Source organism: Canis lupus, chromosome 35 (assembly GCF_003254725.2).
Source record: "Canis lupus dingo isolate Sandy chromosome 35, ASM325472v2, whole genome shotgun sequence".
NCBI lineage: Eukaryota > Metazoa > Chordata > Mammalia > Carnivora > Canidae > Canis > Canis lupus.
This window is the reverse complement of record NC_064277.1, coordinates 11,602,078-11,621,664: the sequence shown is the minus strand read 5'-3', so window position 1 is coordinate 11,621,664 and position 19,587 is coordinate 11,602,078. Positions and strand designations below refer to the sequence as shown.

Sequence of the window (19,587 nt, the reverse complement as noted above, 5' to 3'; positions counted from 1 at the left end):
TCTTTCTTTCTTTCTTTCTTTCTTTCTTTCCTTCTCTGTTTCTCTCTCTCTTTCTTCTTTCAAAATTTGAGAGAGCGAGAGAGAGTATGAGTGAGAAGAGCAGAGGGAGAGAGAGAATCTCAAGCAGACTCTGAGCTCAGCACTGAGCCTGATGTGGGGCTTGATCCTAGGACTCTGAGACCATGACTTGAGCCAAAACGAAGAGTCAGATGCTTAACATACTGCTCCACCGAGGCACCCCAGCAAGTGCGTTATTTCTTTTTTTTTTTTCAAACTGTTGTTTTATTAAAACCATTAGTATTAATTAATTAATTTGGATTTTATTATTTGTGAAAGACACAGAGGCAGAGAGAGGGGGGGGAGAAGCAGGCTCCATGCGAGGAGTCCGATGTGGGACTCAATCCTGGGACTCCGGGATCACTCCCTGAGCCAAAAGCAAAAGCCAACCACTGAGCTACCCAGGCATCCCAAGTGCATTATTTGTTAAGCAATTTGTTAAGCAGCATATATAAAGTAATTGGTAGAGTCTGCTTTAATGATGTTTGACCTCAGTATTCAAAATGTTGCATAGAAAATAAGGAGTTTCCCAATTAGTCAATTTGAAATAAAGAAGGCCAATTATTATACAGAAAATAACACTTCAAAAAAGCAGAGCAAATTGACAAAGTCACAGGGAGTGAATGAGAGAAAATGTAATTTAGGGACATGCAGGAGAAAGATCATCAGAGACTAGGAAATGGGAAGCAGAGGAACAGGTGTACAGCAACCAAACTAATTACTTGGCCAAGGCAAGTGTGTCTGACAACAGAAAGAGGGACAGGCCTACCCAAGAGTTGTCCTGTGATATGTGCAAGAAAGAACCCAATACAAAAAAGGGGGGGCAGATTTTGGAAAAAAAATAAGATGAGCTGGGATGAACAGAACAAGTCCATGTGATGGTCACATACAATAACCACACTGTCGTATGCCAGGGATGATAATGGAGACATCTAACCAATGATGTGACAACTGAAATGAGGAAGGTCAGAAAGCTTTCCAAAGGGCCAGGATGGCAAAGGAATAAAATATCACGTGTCCACCAGGAGGGAGAGAGGCACACAGGCAGTAGAAAAATGGGGGAAACACATTGCAGTGGATGATCACAGTACACTCAGGGAATTATCTGGCACAGATGAAATGACAAACAACAACAAAACAACATGGGAACAGTCTTACTGTCCTCTGGGGTGGTCATCCTCCTGACTCCTGCAGAAACCAGGGGCACAAGGAAGCCACTTCGGAGGAACCATGGAGGCCGGAGCATAGTGTTTCCATCGCAGGCTGAAATCTCTTCTAGCTTCTTTTACCTCGGGAAAAAGGAGCAAGAGAAAGAGTCAGGCTGTCATCTTCTATCCAAAACCTTCTAGGGTTTTTCTTTGCCTTCAGAACACAGCCTTCTGAACACAGCATCCAAATCCCTTCATAATAGGAAACGAGTGTAAGATCTATTTGCTATTTTTTTTCAGATTTGTTATGGCATGAAAATCATCATTTCAAGAACTTCTTGGCAGGAGCTAAGGTAAAAAAAAAATAACTTTTATATTTGAACAGGCTTGCCTTTAGCCTGTTTTTCAGAAGTCAAGACAGTTAACAGCTTCAGTCTTGTGGAGTGACTGGACTTGGAGTCACTTGGAGTGACTGGACTGCCCAGCCCACTCCCCAGAGGCAAGAATGCAGGGGCTGAGGGCTCACAGCTCATGGTTCTCAACTCCCAGAGCAGAGGTGAGGGCACCGTGGCTGCCGCAAGTTCCATGGAGCCAGTGGTTGATGGGGACATTGAGAAAAGGCCACGTTGTATTTGTTTCAGTGTTAAAGGCCAAGAAACAATAAAGATTTGCTAAGGAACCGGTCAAGACAAAATAGATGACACAGTAGAGAGCCAAAGACATACCTATCTGGCAACAACTTAACGGTGGTCCGAGAGGCAGTAAAGAGATGGTCCTCTGACCACAGACGAGATGACAATGTTCCATTGAGACAGGGGAGTTAGAACACCTGCTAAGGGGACAAACAGCTACCAGTGCTAAGTGGACATGTACAGTGTCCTTTGGATAGGAGTCATATGGGAATGGGTGTGTGTGTATGAAAGATTTCATTTTATAACAAGAAGCCAAATGCCAAAAATGCATGCTAACATCACTGATTTTTTTTTTAAAGATTTTATTTATTTATTTGAGAGAGAGAGATAGCAAGTGCGTGAGTGAGGTGAAGGGCAGAGGGAGAGGGAGAAGCAGATGCTCCACTGAGCGGGAAGCTTGACGATGCAGGGACATGGGGATGTGGGACTCGATCCCAGGACCCCCGGATCATGATGAGAGCTGAAGATAGACGCTCAACCACTGAGCCACCCAGGTGCCCCTCAATGACTTTTTTTTTCCTAACATGCCAATTTTAGGGACCTTTTAAAGCCACATATTCCACACTATCTTCATCATCATTGATAGCAACTCATAAGTGAGATCATCATCATTTGCTTACTCCTTATTCCTGTGGGGCATTCATATTCCCATCTCAGCATATGGCTACACAGTAACATGGGCCAGAAATCCAGGAGTCATTCTAGATCCTTCTCTCTTTTGTACTTTGACCTCCAGATAATTTAACTTCCTTTCTCTCTTTATATATATATATATATATATATATATATATATATATATTTATCTACTACTTTTCATAAAAATTTGATAGTATGTCTTCTCTGTTGGAGTGTAAGTTCACTGAGAAAGAGCTTAATTCCCATTTTTCACTTCCATCGCTTCTTGCATTCATTGCCTTAAACACTCAAACATGTTATGTTATATTTTTTTTCAAAGGTCAAGGATTTAAAATGTCAATACTCAAAGGCTGACAAAATTGGCCTTGTACATATGATGGTTTGTTCCCTGATGGCTGTCCAGAGTAAAGTTTTACGACTCCTTCTCTGCTATACCAGCAGGCCTTGTTCAGTGATAGGTGACAGACACCTCACCATATCATCCAAGCCTATGGATGGTGCCCCTTCAAGTTGGGATGTCTTCAGAGCATCCGCATTTTGAACACATGCAATACAATAATTAGCATTGCATATTAGAGGGTAAAACTAATCAGTAACTCTTAGAATTACTGCAAAAAAAAATGTTTCTAGATTTATACACCAAATTTCACTGTGCTGCATATAAGTAAATCGCAATCCTTATGCTCAATAATCTTCTACTTTAAAAATAGGTAAGAATGACACATCTAGAGATGGATAAGACCGTAGATAAACAAAATGAGTGCTTCTGACTTGGTTCCAATGGAAACATTTCAATCTAACTTAAGAAACTCCTAACTCTTTTCTTTCTCAAAGCTTTGTTTTTTATCTCGTTTATATGATTGTTATCATGGAAACTAAGAGAATCATTCATTTGACTTTACCTTTTGATTAATCCTATTCTTCTATAATTATTTTTCTTTTTGTTTTTTTATAATTCTTTTTCGACTCTCATCATGGCAGGAGGTGATTCAGAGAAATCTCTCAATGCAAATGATGCCACGGTAATTTTCTATCTAGTTTTGGCTCTTCTTCTTCTTTTTTTTTAAACTGTTAATCACTTGGAATCATCCTCTATTTTACTTGTTTTGTTCCATTGTTTGCTTTCCCCCCTTGAAACCAACTTATTTGAGAAAACGAAAGCACTAAATTTCATTCTGGAATCACTTTATTGCATTTGGTTTGAGGAGCTGATATTCGTTTGTGAATTTCTTGAGCCAAACTTCAGGTTACACACCTGAACCCTGAAAGCACCTTCTTTCTCAGGCTATGTGGAGGTTCAGATGCCAGGTTTCTGTAGGGTGAACAGCCTATGATGGCTTACTAAAGGTGATGTTCAATGGGATGCTTGCTTGATTGTTTAAGGGTGATTGCCTTCCAGTTAATCATTGAGACTAGAAGCCGCCACTCAGGACTGCAACAAAGCAATGTTTTCACCATTTCCTAATGAGTTCAATGTGGTTATTTCCCTTTTGATGGAGTGAAATGTTTCTTTGACAAAATCGATTTGTACCATGTACTTACTGTTTTATTTTCCCTTGAATGCTGGGTCTAGCTCAGTAGTAGTGTACATGGGGAATACATGGAGACCCATTGTAAAACACTTATGGTTTCTTAGTACCAATAAACAGAGACCCACAGGTGGCTTACTCCGAGAGAGGGGAAATGATTTGCCTTTTAAATTTGCTCAGCTTGCATTTCATTTATTCTGTAAAGAGCCAACAATGACACATACGCTTCAGTTCCAATTTCATTTGTGCTGTTGTTTAAAATGATCCAGTGTCTGTTCTGCATACCAGGGGCTGTAGTACAAGGCTGGCCGGTTCCTTTTGAATTCTGCAATTCCTAGCCCAGTCATATTGGCCCATGTCCCATGGTCCACACCACGCGTCCCTTGATATTCCAACGGACAACTGGTCTGAGGATGTGACTCTTTAAAACAGCAACAGCAAAAACGACAAACTGTCCAGTAGCCAGTGGTGTTTACTAAATACCCACTAAACGTCTTGGTTTGGGTTCCCTAGCACACCCCAGAAAAGAACTTGGGGGTCAATTACTCAGTTATCCCTGGAGGTGCAAATGAGGGCAGATTCCTCATGAGGTAGAAGAGTAGGAGGAAGAAATGCAGGGAAGGAGTAATGGCCAGGGTAGCCAGGGCCATTATCCCCTTACTCTCATCCCTGCTGTTACATCCCCAGTGTTCCCAGGTGCCCTGTATGCTGGTTGGACAAACTCACATGGTTTTGGCCACTGAGAGTCTCACTCAGAGCAACTGAGAGAAGCTGTCAGGAGCCCAGAAACTACCCACTGCGGATACAGATGAGCTCAGGTACATGCAGGATCTGGAGCATCTGCTATACTAACCGGATTAAGCTTCCTTGAAAAAAATTCAGGTGAATGTTGTCTTATGATGAGTGCTCTGGAGATACTCTGAAATTGGATGTTAGCATAACAGGGGTACTCATCTGAGCAATACTGAGCTGGTCTCAGATAAAATAAAGATTTGGAAGAGAAGATGATTGTCTCTCTGGCAAATTACAGAACTGTTGAGAAGTAGTATGGTGTGGTGGTTAAGAGTGCACAGGATAAGGGGTCTGACCAGCTGGCTGTGAATGCCGACAATGACACCTGCTACTTGTATGACCCTGGGCTGGTGACTCAACCTTTCTAGTCTTATAACCCTAGAGTCCTGCGTCCTCATCTGTAACGTGGAGGTAGTCAGTGTATCTACTTCTAAGGGCTGTTGTGAGGGTGTTGTGAAGTTGTAAGCACATTGAATGCACTGAAGTATATGTTCACTATTACCATGATGACAAAATAACATCTTCTGCTGCTTCTCAACTAAAGGAATGCACAGCTGAGGAACTGGTGTTGGGAAGGGGTGTTATTATCAAAAGCATATTGTTAACCAGTTGTGAAGAGACAAAGGCTGTATGATTCTGCTTATATAAGGTATCTAAAGTAGTCAAATTCACCGAAGCATAAAGTAGGATGGAGGTGGCCAGGGCCTGGGGGAAGGGGAAAGTGGGGATTTGTTCAATGGATATACAACTTCAGATTTGCAAGCTCTAGAGATAAAAGAGCTCTAGAGATGCATTGTACAAAAATGTGGATATACTTACCCTGAATTGTATAATTACAAATGAATAAGATGGTCAACCGTATGTCTTATGTTTTTCACCACAATTAAAAATAAAATATTTTTAAAAAGCATATTGTGGATAAGTTCCATCAGTTATGCCTACAAAATGGAATCCATAGCCTGCTATATGCCTTTCTTTTATGCTGTAGTCATCTGCAACAACATTGAAATCTGGAAGACATTTCAGATCACTCTTCTATTTAGAATGCATGTTCCCCCAAATGCCACTTAAATTATTCATTGTGGACACCCAAGGGAAGACCATAACCAATAAGAGAGATTCACTCCCTGCCCAAGATATCAAAGCAGTTGTTTCTAATATAAACTGCCTCTAAACAGCAGGTTTCCAATAAGGTCAAGAGGCTACAAGAAAACATCATTCAGAGGTTTTGCAGATTGACACAGATAACTCTGCCCTTGGCTCCATGGGGATAGATTCAATTTTCTGATTGCAAATTCAAGGATGTGAAAAGCCTATTCTTTAGGAAGAAAGATTATTGTGAAAAAGAAGATGTACAAATCAAGCAGTATAACCTCCAAGAGTTGCATTCTACATACAGGTTCTGGGGCAAAAAGCCTCATGATATTCTAGAACACCAAAGTGGCCAAAGAGGAAGTAAATGCCAGCTGTGGCCTGTTATTTACTAGTAATCCCACCTTAAAAGAATTTTCTCTTATGGCTTTTTGCAATTAGCAAAGCGACAAAGATACAGAAAGGGGCAGAACAAGCTCTCAAAAGTGTTGCTGGAATGGTAATACTGGGCATCATCCCCGCTCCCCCATCCAGGTTGTGGTCCTTAGCCTCAAAAGCTAGATTCTTTACCTCTCTGGTTCTTCCAAATCTATGGACCAGACCCTGGGAAATGACCACGCCTAGATATTGCCATCTTGCAAGATCTTTCAGACATTGACCATTTGTAACTTCCCTGAGATCATCTTATGTTAATCAAATTTACAAATGACAGATGTGTAAATAAGACTTCCCATTTAATAACTTGTCTGGAATCCAGACTCCGATGTCTGATACCAGAGTCAAAACATTAATCAGAAGATTAGAATTAGAAATAAAGAGAGTGGGATCCCTGGGTGGCGCAGCGGTTTGGCGCCTGCCTTTGGCCCAGGGCGCGATCCTGGAGCCCCGGGAACGAATCCCACGTCAGGCTCCCAGTGCATGGAGCCTGCTTCTCCCTCTGCCTATGTCTCTGCCTCTCTCTCTCTCTCTCTCTCTGTGTGACTATCATGAATAAATAAATAAAATCTAAAAAAAAATATTAAAAAAAAAAAAAAAAAGAAATAAAGAGAGTGAGATCGTTTTAAGAAAGACCTCATATGGGCCAGGGAAAAAAGTCACTCTTGTCTCCCAGTGGCTTATATTTCTCCAAAGTGGTTTGACTCTGTTTTCATTGGCAGTAGTAGGTTAACACGAACAAATTCTTGATTTCTATTATAATATCCTGTTGTTAAGCTCTAGTCAGATCATCTTCTCTTTTAACACCTTTGTCTAGATGAGGTTTATTGATTAGGCTTCAACATTCATAGTTATAATCGTATTCTTTCCTTGCTGTCTTCAGATGACTCTGACAGAGGCTTTTTGGGCTTGGAGCTTACCCAAATCCCCCAGCCATGTATTTACTGGAAATCTCTTGGCTTATTTCTGCTGATCCCATCCAGGCCAACTGGTCTACTTTCACTTTTAGAGGGGAACGAACAAGTCCTCAGGATACCTCCCATAAGATTTTGAGACCATTGAAAGACCATTCTGAAGTTTGCAAAGGCTTTCCCCTCGTGCAAGAACAGCAAGGAGACTGGTCTAGTCACGAAATAAGAGGCCTGTTGCTCTCTACGGTGCCTTTGGCATTAGCGCAGTGTCTGAAGCACACTGGGCATTCAGTGTGCCTGATAATGTCTTTATAGCTGCTGCCATATACATAGAGCTCACAAAAATCCCCATTCCTCATTAGTGCTGCTATATAATGAGTTCCCACTAGACCATAGACAACAGAGCCTCAAGAAGCAAATCTCTGTAGCACTGCGCATCATGCCTGGTATGTAGTAGGGGCTCAAGAAATTTTCATTGGATAGAAGCTAGTTTGTCATGGATTCGGTGGGGCCTCTGTTAAGGGAGAAGGAATCAGGAGGCAGCCTGACAGGATGCTGCCAATTGAAGTCAGTGCTAATCCTGACTGTCATCTGACTAGGTATGTGATCCAAGATAAGTCATTTATCCATTATGAGTTGTTTCCATTTATGCACTTGTAAAATGGAAATGGTAGTACTTAATCTCATAAGGCACATGGGAAAGAAATGCATATGCCAAAAATGTGTGATGATACTCGGTAGAATGTAAAAACTCAGTGACTAGGAGTTCCCCACCCTAACTGTCCCTTGGTACCCATCTTTTCAGCTTTTCCATCCGCTTGTTGTTGAATCCTCAAATGCCGACTCAATAGCTCTTAGCAGTGTATCCCAAATTGGCATGCTACCCCTATTCTCATTCCTCCTGCCTGGCCTAATCCAGTCCTGGGCTCTCTTATTCACTTATCGAGATTTTGAAGTCCTAAATCATTGTCTTCTTACCGTGTTTCCTGCCCAATCTCTACCTTCCCCTTCTCAGTACTTTGCTGATCTTGGCTCTAACAAGTGCCTTGCTATGCCATTGCCACAGATCAGCACTAGCAACTGCTGAAGCTGTAACTCTAGAGGCTTCTCCAGTTGTAGCCCAGTGGGATTAGAGAAATCATTGAATTTTGAGATGCCTGGGTGGCTCAGCGGTTTAGTGCCACCTTCAGCCCAGGGCGTGATCCTGGAGACCCAGGATCGAGTCCCATGTCGGGCTCCCTGCATGGAGCCTGCTTCTCCCTCTGCCTGTGTCTCTGCCTCTGTCTCTGTGTCTCTCATGGATAAATAAATAAAACTTTTTTAAAAAGAGAAAAATCATTGATTTCATAATTTTAGGATGATACAAACCTATAGTCTTAGGATTTTATAAATATCTAAAGATCTATGTCCAGATAAAACCTAAAGACTTTCTATGTCATTTTAAAACATCAGATATCCAAGGTAAAGAAAAAGATTAAATTTGGAACATCCGACATCATCATTTTGGGCTGTCATATCCATGTTGTTGGTATTAATTCCTCCCAAAGTAATGAAGAAATGAACCTAATGCAAAAACCAAAGCTGGAGTTCCAGGCCTTGTAATGCTACTGCATATTTGCAATTCTTTCCTTCCACAAAAGTAAGGCTTGACCAGTCCCATCTACTTCCCCCAATGATAGACCCAGTGTGCTGGGTCCAGACTGGGATCCAGAATTTGAGGAACACAAGTCCAGCTCTGGAGTGGGGAAAGAAAGAGGATGGTTAGGGGTAAGGAGCTATTCTGGTCCTTGTGTGGAATCAAGGATAATTCAAGGAGTAGCAGCATCCATGTGAGAAAGCAAAGCTCAAACACATCAAATGTCCATTTCAAGTAATGGTCAGTTAAGGTAAAAGAGCGAGTGTTAACTAAGGAAATAAGCCTACAGGGACTGTGGGTTTGAAGTAGAGGATAAAGGTTGGATCTGCCTTTCCCAGAGAGGCTGCAGGAACATTCTATAGTTCTTCTCCAGGCTACCTATCTTATCTGGAAAGGCATTCTAAAACTCAATTGGTGGGGCACCTGGGTAGCATAGTTGGTTAAGTATCTGAATCTTGGTCTCAGCTCAGGTTCTGAGCTCAGGATCTTGAGATCAAGCCTTGTGCTGGGCTCTGTGCTCAAGCAGTGAGTCTGCTTGAGTTTCTTTTGCCCCTGCTTGCTCTCTCTCTCTCTCTCTCTCTAAGTAAATAAGTAAAAAACAATTTTTTTTTTTTAGGATTTTATTTATTCATTCATGAGAGACACACAGAGAGAGGGGCAGAGACATAGGTAGAGGGAGAAGTAGGCTCCTCCCGGGCAGCCTGATACAGGACTTGATCCCAGGACCTGGGGATCACAACCTGAGCCGAAAGCAGACAGACACTCAACCACTGAGGCACTCAGGAGTCCCAATAAGTAAACCTTAAAAAAATTTAAAAGATTTTTTTTTAAACCCAACTGCCAAGCACCCACTGCTACTGCTGGCCTATGACATTTGCGTTCGTCTTCTGTTGAAGTGTCACAGATTTTCACAAAGTTAGAGGTTTAAAACCATCCCCATTTATTAGCTCACAGTTCTGTAGGTCAAAAGTATAGTATGACATACTGGATTCTCTGCTCAGGATCTCATAAAACTGAAATCAATAAGCCAGACTGAGCTCCCATCTGAAGGCCCTAGGTAAAAATCTACTTCCAAGTTCATTCTTGTTGGCAGATTTCATTTCTTATAGTTGTAGGACTGAGGTCCCCAATTCCTTGCTGGCTGTCAGCTGGAGCTCATACATAGTTTCTAGGAACTGCCATTCTGAGACCCGGCTTTCTCCATCTTCAAGCCAGCAATGGCCTGTCTGTGGGATCCTTCTTGTGTTCTCAGTCTCTGAATTATTTCAAGACAAGTTAGAGAAAACTCTGCTTTTAAAGGGCTCATGTGACTAGGTCAGTCCCACTTGGATAATCTCCCTTTGTAACAGTCAACTGTGCCATGTAACATAACCTCATCATAGGAGAGAGATCCTACCTCTTCACAGTTCCGGAGACAATGCAGGATGCGAACATTTAGGAAGGAGTGAGAAATTTGGGGGACCATCTTAGAATTACCCAACCATAGCATCCCATGGATTTGTTTAATTAATAGGATACTTTCAGCTCTTATTGATTTATGAGCCTGGGCCACAGTATATTTAACAGCTATATATGTATATAAAATCCGTGGTAATTCACTTTCCTGTTTTGAATTTGTTTTCATTACAAAATCCCAGCTGTCACTGAATGTATCTATTCCCTTTCAGGAGGTGATAAAGATGATCCAGGCTGGGGCATTAGCCAAGTAAGGCAAATCAGGGACTCAGTTTCAAAGAGCTGGAAATAGCAGGTCATATAGCTCAAAGTGGCCAGGAGCTAAGGGGATGAGTCCTAGCCAAAGTTGGTAGGAAGTACTGAAACCCAACCAGGAATCAGAATGTAGTGTCAATTCCAAAGAGCCAGAAAAAGGGCCAAAATTTTAGTTCAAGACAAAGGGCAGGAATTTGGCGGTATGGAAATGGGATCGAAGTAGTTTAGAAGCCAAACACAGCGAGTATCCTGGATGATTGCTTCAAATGCCACTGGGGTGTCTGTCTGGGAGAGTCAACGTGGAAACATATATGCCCTTTGCCTTTTCATAAAGGAAATGATCATCTACAGACTGGATCTCTGAACGTATCAACAAAGGGATATTTGAAGTTACCGAGGGGACAAGTTTTGCAACAACGTTTACTGCTGCCTCCTCTGGCCCTGTAAGGCAGCCAGCCCATCTGCAGTGTCACAGTGAGCGTGTCAGGTGTGACAGGACGGTTCTGCACGCTGTGCTGCCCTTCACCGTAGCTGTACTAGCCAAGCTCCTGTGGAAAGACAACCCTTCGCCTGCACTAAATCCCATCTGCTCTGAGTAATTCTCTCCTCTCTCTTTCATCATCATTTCCCCATCTACTGGGTTCATCTGCTGTAATTCCTCCTATTGAAAGACCTCTTGTCCCTTCCTATCTGTGGCCCCATTCGTTTGCTCCCCTTTGCAGCAAAACTCTTTGAGTTATTATTACTCACTGTCTTCCACAGCTCTCCTCCAGTGCCTCTCTAACTCAGCCAGCCAGGCTTTCATCCCACAACCCCGCTGAAACTCATCTTGTTCAGGTCACAAGGGATCTCCACGTTACTTAAGCCAGTGGCGAGTTTTTGGCTCCTTTGACTTGTTGCATTTGGCACCATGGACCACTGTATCCTGATACACTTTACTCATTTACCATCCAGGATTCCACATTTGCTTGTTTCTTCCTTCTGCCCTCCTGATGGCTCCTTCTTCATTTCCTTTGCTGGGTTCTGCTCTTCTCCAGAGCTCTTCCTGCCAGGATGCTCCCAGGCTCTGCCTTGGGCTCAGTCCTCTATTCACATTCACTCCCTTCTTGATTTCATCCAGTCTCATGGCTTCACTTTCCTCACACTGATGGCTCCCACAAGCATATTTCCAGAGATTCATTATGACAAATGCCTACATGACATCACTACTTGGATGTCTAATAACTTCTCAATCAACATGTCCAAAAATGAACTCCCAGTCTTTACCACAAAACCAGCTCGCCCTCGATTTTCTCCATGTCAGTTGATAACAGACTCTATTTCTTCTTTCACTCCTCACATTATTATTCAGAAAATGTTTTTGGTTTTATCTGCAAAAAATATCCAGATTCTGACCACTTCCCACCACCTTCATGGCTACCAAAATCGTAGTATCACCCTTTCTTGCCTGAATTACTCAATAGCTTCCAGACTGATCTCACTGCTTCTGCTTTTGCTTCCCTTCTAGTTTTTTCTCAACTTGGCAGCTGGAATGAACCTTTAAAAACTAGGCTGGTTTACATCTCTATTCTGCTCAAAATTCTGCAAAGACTTCATCAAATGCTCATTAACAGAAATGCTGAAATAGGGAGATGAAAAACACAAAACAAAGTTCCTACCTTCATGGGGCTCAACCACAGGTGGTAACTTCAATGGTCTGTCCATCCATCCCCAGCAATAAATTATTAAATTATCTGGGCCACGGCTTCTCTACCTCAGCCCTGTTAACATTTTGGTCTGGACAATTCTGTATTGTGAAGAACTGTTCTGTGCGTTGTAGGACATGATCTCTACCTACTAAACAGATGCCTGGAACAGCCCTCAAGTTGTGACAACCAAAAATGTCTCCAGAGACAGGCCATCAAAAGAATGAAAAGACAAGCCCCACACTGGGAGATAAAATTTACAAAAGACATAACTGATAAGGACTGTTATCCAAAATATACAAAGACTCTTAAAACTGAACAATAGGAAAATAAACAACTCAATTAAAAATTGGGCAGAAGACCTGAATAGACACCTCATCAGAAACGGCATACAGATGGCAAATAAGCACATGAAAAGATGCTCAATACCATATGGCATTAGGGAATTGCAAATTAAAACAACAATGAGACTACTGCACACTTATTACGATGGCCAAAATCCAAAGCACTGCCATTACTAAATGCTGACGAGGATGTGGAGTAACAGGAAGTCTCATTCATTGTTGGTGGGAATGCAAAATGATAGAGCCACTTTGGAAGACAGCTTGGCAGGGTATTTTTGTTTTGTTTTTTTTAGAGAACTATACATACTCTTACCATGTGATCCAACAAATATCCTTGATATTTACCTAAAGGGGCTGAAAACCTATGTTCACACAAAAGCCTGCACATGAATGTTAATAGCAGTTTAATTTATAATTGCCAAAACTTGCCTTGACCTATGTGGTGAAAGGACAGAGTGACTATAGGAGAGTGACAAATAGGGCAGCAGGAGATGAGGGCCAAATCATTTCAGGTTGAGCCCTTCAATCACAGTAGAGAAGTGGGAATTTAAACTGAGCATGACTGTAAGCCCCACACAGTTCTAAGTAGAGGGATGACATTATTTTACTTTGAAAAATGAGAATTTCCGTTGAAACCTCAATGTGAGGGTCAATTTTATATGTCCACTTGGCTAAGCTATGGTACCAAGATGTCTGGTCAAACACTAGTCCAGATGTTTCTATGAAGGTATTTTGTAGATATGATTAACACCTACAGGGAGTTGACTCTTAAGTAGATTGCCCTCTATAAAGTGGGTGGATCTCAAAAACTCAACTGAAAGCCTTAAGAGGAAAAACAGGTTTCCCAGAGAGGAAGAAATTCTGCCCTAAGACTCTCACATAAAAATCTTGCCTAAGTTTCCAGTCTGCTGGCGAGTCCTGCCATTCTGGACTTGCCAGCCCTCACAATCACGTAAGCCAATTCCCGAAATTAAATCTCTGTACATATACAGTTGGCCATTGAACAATGTGGAGGTTAAGGGCACTGAACCCTCATACAGTCAAATATCCATGTATACCTTTTGACACACCCCTGCCAAAACTTCACTAGTAATTACCCACTGCTGATTGGAACCCTTACCAAACATAAATAGCAGGCTAACACATATTTGGTATGTTTATATGTATCATAGACTGTATTCTTAAAACAAGTAAGCTAGAGAAAAGAAAATGTTATTAGGAATACCATAAGGAAGAGAAAATTTATTTGTGGTACCGTACCATATTTATTGAAAAAAAAATCCAGATCTAACTAGACCCATGTAGTTCAAATCTGTATTGTTCAAAGGCCAAGTGTATCTCTCTCTCTCTCTCTCTCTCTCTTTCTCTCTCTCCTCTTGGTTTCTCTGATAAACTCTGACTGATGGGCTTGGCTACAATGAAGTTGTGGCCAATGGTTCAATTTGAAAATGCCTTCAAGGACAAGGCCTAACAAGGTTTGTTAAGTCGCCAAATTCTCCCTTTTGTCTCAGAAGCTTGAAAGGAAGTAGCTGATGCTGAGAGTTGGATTCTGGAAAGTGTTGGGGGATCTAATGATGGCTAGAGGGATTATACAACTTGGATGTTTGAGATTCATAGACTTGGTAAAATTTTGAGATTCAGCCATACATCCTTGGGCCATGCCTCTCCTTCATCCTCTGCTCCGAGGTGGGATGTTCTGTGTCACGTTGGGTCTAAGGGAAGCCAGCAAAAGTGCAGTGCCATAAACCCACCCAACATCTAGTTATTTTAATGAGTGGCTACACAACATTTTTCTTACCCCGGGCCTGCATTTCCTATAGGTGTGCAAACATTTATTCACCCATTCAGTCATGCAGCATATTTCTTTGGTACCTGTTATTTTTTGCTTTCTATTCTAGGTTTTCAAGGGTCAGAGTGAATGAGAGAGAAAGAGAGAGAGTCTCTAATTTCATAAAGCTACATTCTAAGTGATGATAGGGAAGAGTGCTGGGCAGGATACAGGTAAACTAGCTAAATAAACAAAATGATTGCAACTTGTGGTAAGTGCTATAATGAAATCCAAAAAAAAAGAGGCTAGGATGGGAGTATTTAAAAAGAATGATCAGAGAAGTTGTCTTCAATAGACAAGCAGAAAATCTAAGAAACAGGAAGGAGTTGTCCATCTGAGGAATTGAGAAAGCATTTCAGGCAAATGAAACAGGATTAGAAAGTCTCCCAGAAAGGAAGCAGCTTATTACAGTGAAGGGTCTTATGGAAATAAACAAAGGCCAACCAAAGAGGACAAGCAAAGGTCATTTATCCCAAGCTTGCTATAGCAAGGAGTCAGCCATTGCCACTTACGTTTTGGCAGAGACTCAAAGGCTGTTAGGTTATTAATAAGTCCTGGTCATTTCAGTCCAATTGTTGAGAGGTTATTGTTTGGTTTCTTGGATCAGTTGTTAGAGATAGTGGTCTCACTTCCTATGAGTCTGACTCATAGAAAGTAGGCTGGCTTCCTAGGCCAGTTACTGTAGCTAATGAGTTGATTTCCTAGGCTGGTTGTTGCAGGCTGTGGGTCAGAGTTCTATTTTTATGCATGGTTTGGCCACTGTCCATTTATATAATCAGTCTGTCAATCTGAAAGCACACTGGTGTATTGGGGCATCTAGAATGCTGGGGTGAGGGGCATCCAATGAAACTGGATTGGTGACAACACCCAGAACACACAGACCACCATGAACAGGGGGCTGGATTTCCTTCTGATGTAAAGAGAACAACTGAACTGTTTTAAATAGAGGAGTGAGGTGATTGGATGAATGTTTTTAAGGAAACCCTTTGGCTGCTATATGCTTAATAGATTTTAGAGGGATAAGTGCAGAGAACAGTTAAGAGGCTGCTCTAAGAATCCAGGTGTAAGGTAATGATGACTTAGTCTAAAATGATAGTACTTTAGCTGCATAAGTAATTTGTGCCCAGGAATCTTTTCTGAGCTGCAGTTATCATCTGCATATAATTTAGATATCCATCTCTCTCCAATAGGGAGTTATTGAGCTAAACAAAGATTGAGGATCAAGTTGGCTTGACAGTTATGTATTTTATTATAAATTAATGAGTTGGCATTGTACTCTACACATAGATATGTCATGGGTTTGTTCAGTATGAGTCAGTTGTTAATCACTGTGGATGCACTGAAAAATGATTTCTAGACCCAATAAGTGAAGAGCAAACATGGTGGACTTGTTGACCTCTTAACACAGTGTGTCTGGGAAGCCATATGACTTCTCTAGGGGGCCCTATATCTATCCCTATATCATTTCTATCTTTAAATCACATGAATAATAGTTATTCCTACTAGTCTTTATCTTGTCAGACATTTCTATCCTATCAAATTATTTCTGGATGTGATTATGCTGGGTTGTTCACCTACTCATTTACTGAATACTTGCATGCCAGGTACTAGGGTAGGCACTAGCAATACAGAGAACAAGAGAGACATCATCCCTGCTCTCTTGGAATCCATACAGTGGAAGAGAGGTTGTACATTGAACAGGCATATACTAAGATTAATATGTAATTACACATTGTGTAGGTACTAGGAAAGAAAAGGTCAGAGACCAAAAGAGTGGATATAAAGGCTACTTTAGATTGTGTAGTCAGGGATCCCTGGGTGGCGCAGCGGTTTAGCGCCTGCCTTTGGCCCAGGGCGCGATCCTGGAGACCCGGGATCGAATCCCACGTCGGGCTCCTGGTGCATGGAGCCTGCTTCTCCCTCTGCCTGTGTCTCTGCCTCTCTCTCTCTCTCTCTCTCTCTCTCTCTGTGTGTGTGACTATCATAAATAAATAAAAATTAAAAAAAAAGATTGTGTAGTCAGTGAAGCATCTATTGGCAAATATCATTTCAGTTGAGGTTTGGATGATGAGAATGAATCAATCAGGCAAAAATTTGGGGAAAATGAATATGATGGCCCTAGGGAGGGATGCAAGGAGATAAAGGAAGCAAAACTGGCTTAATGAAGGAGAGTGAAGACAGAGAGAGACAGAAAGAGGGAGAGAGAGAGACAGAGAGAGAGAGAGAAAATGTCATCTCTTGTCTTCAAGGTCACTGCAGGGCAGCCTTGGGAGGTAAGGGCTCCTAAACACAAAGAAACAAAACTACTTAAGTTTTTTTTTTTTTTTTAAATCACCCTAATTGCTATATTAATGGATTTGAAGGGCAAGAGGGTGGGGTGGAGGAAGGGTTAGGAGTTCATTTCAGTTGTTCTGGTAAGATGACACAGTGGTGACACCAGGGTGGAGGCACTGAAGGTAGAATGCAGGGAAAGATTTGAAAGATACTTTGATAGCTGGATTGATGGAATCATTTTTTATTGTAATGATGGACTGGATGTAGAGGTGAGGGAAGGGAAATATAAAAAATGACCTCCATTTCCTGGTTTACAATAGTTGGTGGATGGCTGGGAAATTATGTGTTTCTATATTTCCTCCATCAGTTTACTTACATTATCAGATTTTTTTTATTGGAGTTCAATTTGCCAGCATTTAGCATAACACCCAGTGCTCATCCCATCAAATGCCCCCCCTCAGTGCCCGTCAACATTATCAGAATTTAAATTCTTGTTTTAAAATGGTATGACCCATTGTTTTAGCTTTCGTTTGCTGTTTCTCAAGTATCTCCTCTAGCTTTGTGTTGAATCTCTAGTCTTCCTCTCTAGTTTTCATGTTACCTAGGAGTCTCTCCACACCTGGCTTTGTAGACCTCACATCTGCTTTTCTCCTTTGTTTTTCCTAAAATTTACTTCCATTAAGTACAAGAAATGTACTCAGGTGGAGAAATTCATTTTTCTGTTTCCTTTCCAACTGAGTGAACTCCAGGAGTCAGGCTATCCTGTTCCCCAACACACACTGTAAAAGTAAGTGGGCTATTTACCAGAGCTCGATAGAACCCTGAGTGTTCTCTGTCTTATGCTCCAAAATAAAGATGCAATTTACTTGATCTATAGTTCAATGAGTTGTGTTTAGAATGAAATCATCCACATTCTCGAGATTTACCAAGAAAATCTATCACTTAGTTTAATCTAAGGAATACATATTTTTGGTTCCATATTCTACTTTTAGCCCATTTTTTCTTTTTAAGTGTGACCTTAAAAGTTGGACAAAATATATTTACATAGAGCTGCTCTAAATCATAAGGAATCTTATCTTTTCACTTTACATTTTTAGCTACTTGTGTCATGAATGAATAGATTCCCAATGTAAAAATTTAAACTAAGAATTATATGAAACAAATACAGAGTAAAATATGTAAGTTCTCTATCATCTTGTATGTCTGCATATGCATGTTTTATTGTATATATAAAATCATACCATATCAATTGATGACGCTTGCTTGTTATAAAATGTCCTTAAGATCTTTCCATATTTGTAGGTAAATACTACCTTGTTCTTTTTTAATAGTTGGAAAGTATTTCAATGCCTAGATGTTCTATATATTTTTTTTTGCCCATTCCCCTTTTAAAGAATATTGAGGGTTTTTTTCTAATATTTTATTGTTGCAAACAATTCAAATGGTATTTCCTATACATGCTTCTTGTATACGTATTTGAGGATTTTTGATAAATTCATAGAAATCAAATTGCCAAATCAAAAGATATGTGCATTTCATTACATCAACATTTTATGTGAGTTCCTTACTTCACATCTAACCATCAACATTGGACATTAATCATCTTCAAAAATTTTTGCCTATTTGGTGAAAGTAGTAGACTGTTGTTTTAATTTGTATTTATTTTTTTCATTAAGGAGCATACATATTTGCCATTATCCTTATTTTTCATGTGCAAAAAATTTAAAATTTTATGAAATTAAAAGTTTCCATTTTTCATGACATAGATTTTCTATCTTGTGTGGAAAGTTCTTCTCCAATCCAAGATTACAAAAACCATTCTTCTGTTTCTATCTTACCATTTTAAAAAAGATTTTATTTATTTATTTGACACAGAGAGAGAGAGAGAGAGAGAGCACAAGCAGGGGTAGCAGCAGAGGGAAAGGGGGAAGCAGGCTCCCCACTAAGCAGGAAGTGGATATGGAGCTTCAGCCCAGGACCCCGGGCTCATGATCTGAGCCAAAGGCAGACGCTTAACTGACTGAGCCACCCAGGTGCCCCCTTACCCTTTTTATAGATTAAAAACTACTTTTTACATTGGAAATCTGCTTTGTGTACACGGAGTTAGTTAGAAATCTAACTCCTATTTCTCAAACACGCATGCATTTAGAAAGCAATAAGGACACATAAGACTTAAATGACACATTAGACCAGGTGGACCTAATAAATATATACAGAACACTTGATCCAAAAGTGGCAGAATACATTCTTCTCAAGTGCACATGGAACATTCTCCAAGATAGAACATGTTAGGCCACAAAATAAGTCTCAATAAATTAAAAAAGGTTGAAATCATCACAAACATCTTTTCTGACCACAATGAGACTAGAAATCAATTTAAAAAACAAAACAAAACAAAATAAAAACAAACAAACAAAAAACCCACCCTGGAAAACCCATAAAAATGTAGAGACTAAACAACATGCTACTGAACAATCAAAGGATCATTGAAGAAATCAAAGAGAAATAAAAAAATTTCCTAGAGATAAATGAAAACAGATATATTACATATCAAAACCTATGAGATTCAGCAAAAGTGGTTCTAAAATGTAAGTTAATAGCAATAAAAGCTTACTTCAAGAAACAAGAAAAATACCAAATAATCCAACTTTACATTTAAGGAAACTGAAAAAAAAAGAACAAATGAAACCCAAAGTTACAGAAGGACGGAAATAAAGAACAGACAAATAAATGAAACAGAGACTAGAAGAAATAGAAAGATCAATGAAACTAAGAGCTGTTTTGTTGAAAAGATAAACAAAATTAGCAAACCTTTAGC

General features: G+C 40.5%; 1 long non-coding RNA gene across 4 annotated transcripts in view; it reads left to right on the top strand.

Moving 5' to 3' along the window:
* The window catches only part of LOC112658298 (uncharacterized), a 79,548-nt gene that overhangs the window by 24,114 nt on the left and 35,847 nt on the right, over positions 1-19,587 (top strand). For 3 of the 4 annotated variants that reach the window (XR_003135636.2, XR_004812274.1, XR_007408412.1), the window contains 2 exons: positions 1,506-1,558; positions 4,750-4,880. This is a non-coding gene — a long non-coding RNA (uncharacterized LOC112658298). The remainder of the gene's footprint in view (positions 1-1,505; positions 1,559-4,749; positions 4,881-19,587) is intronic. The other variant, XR_007408413.1, reaches the window with a different exon arrangement.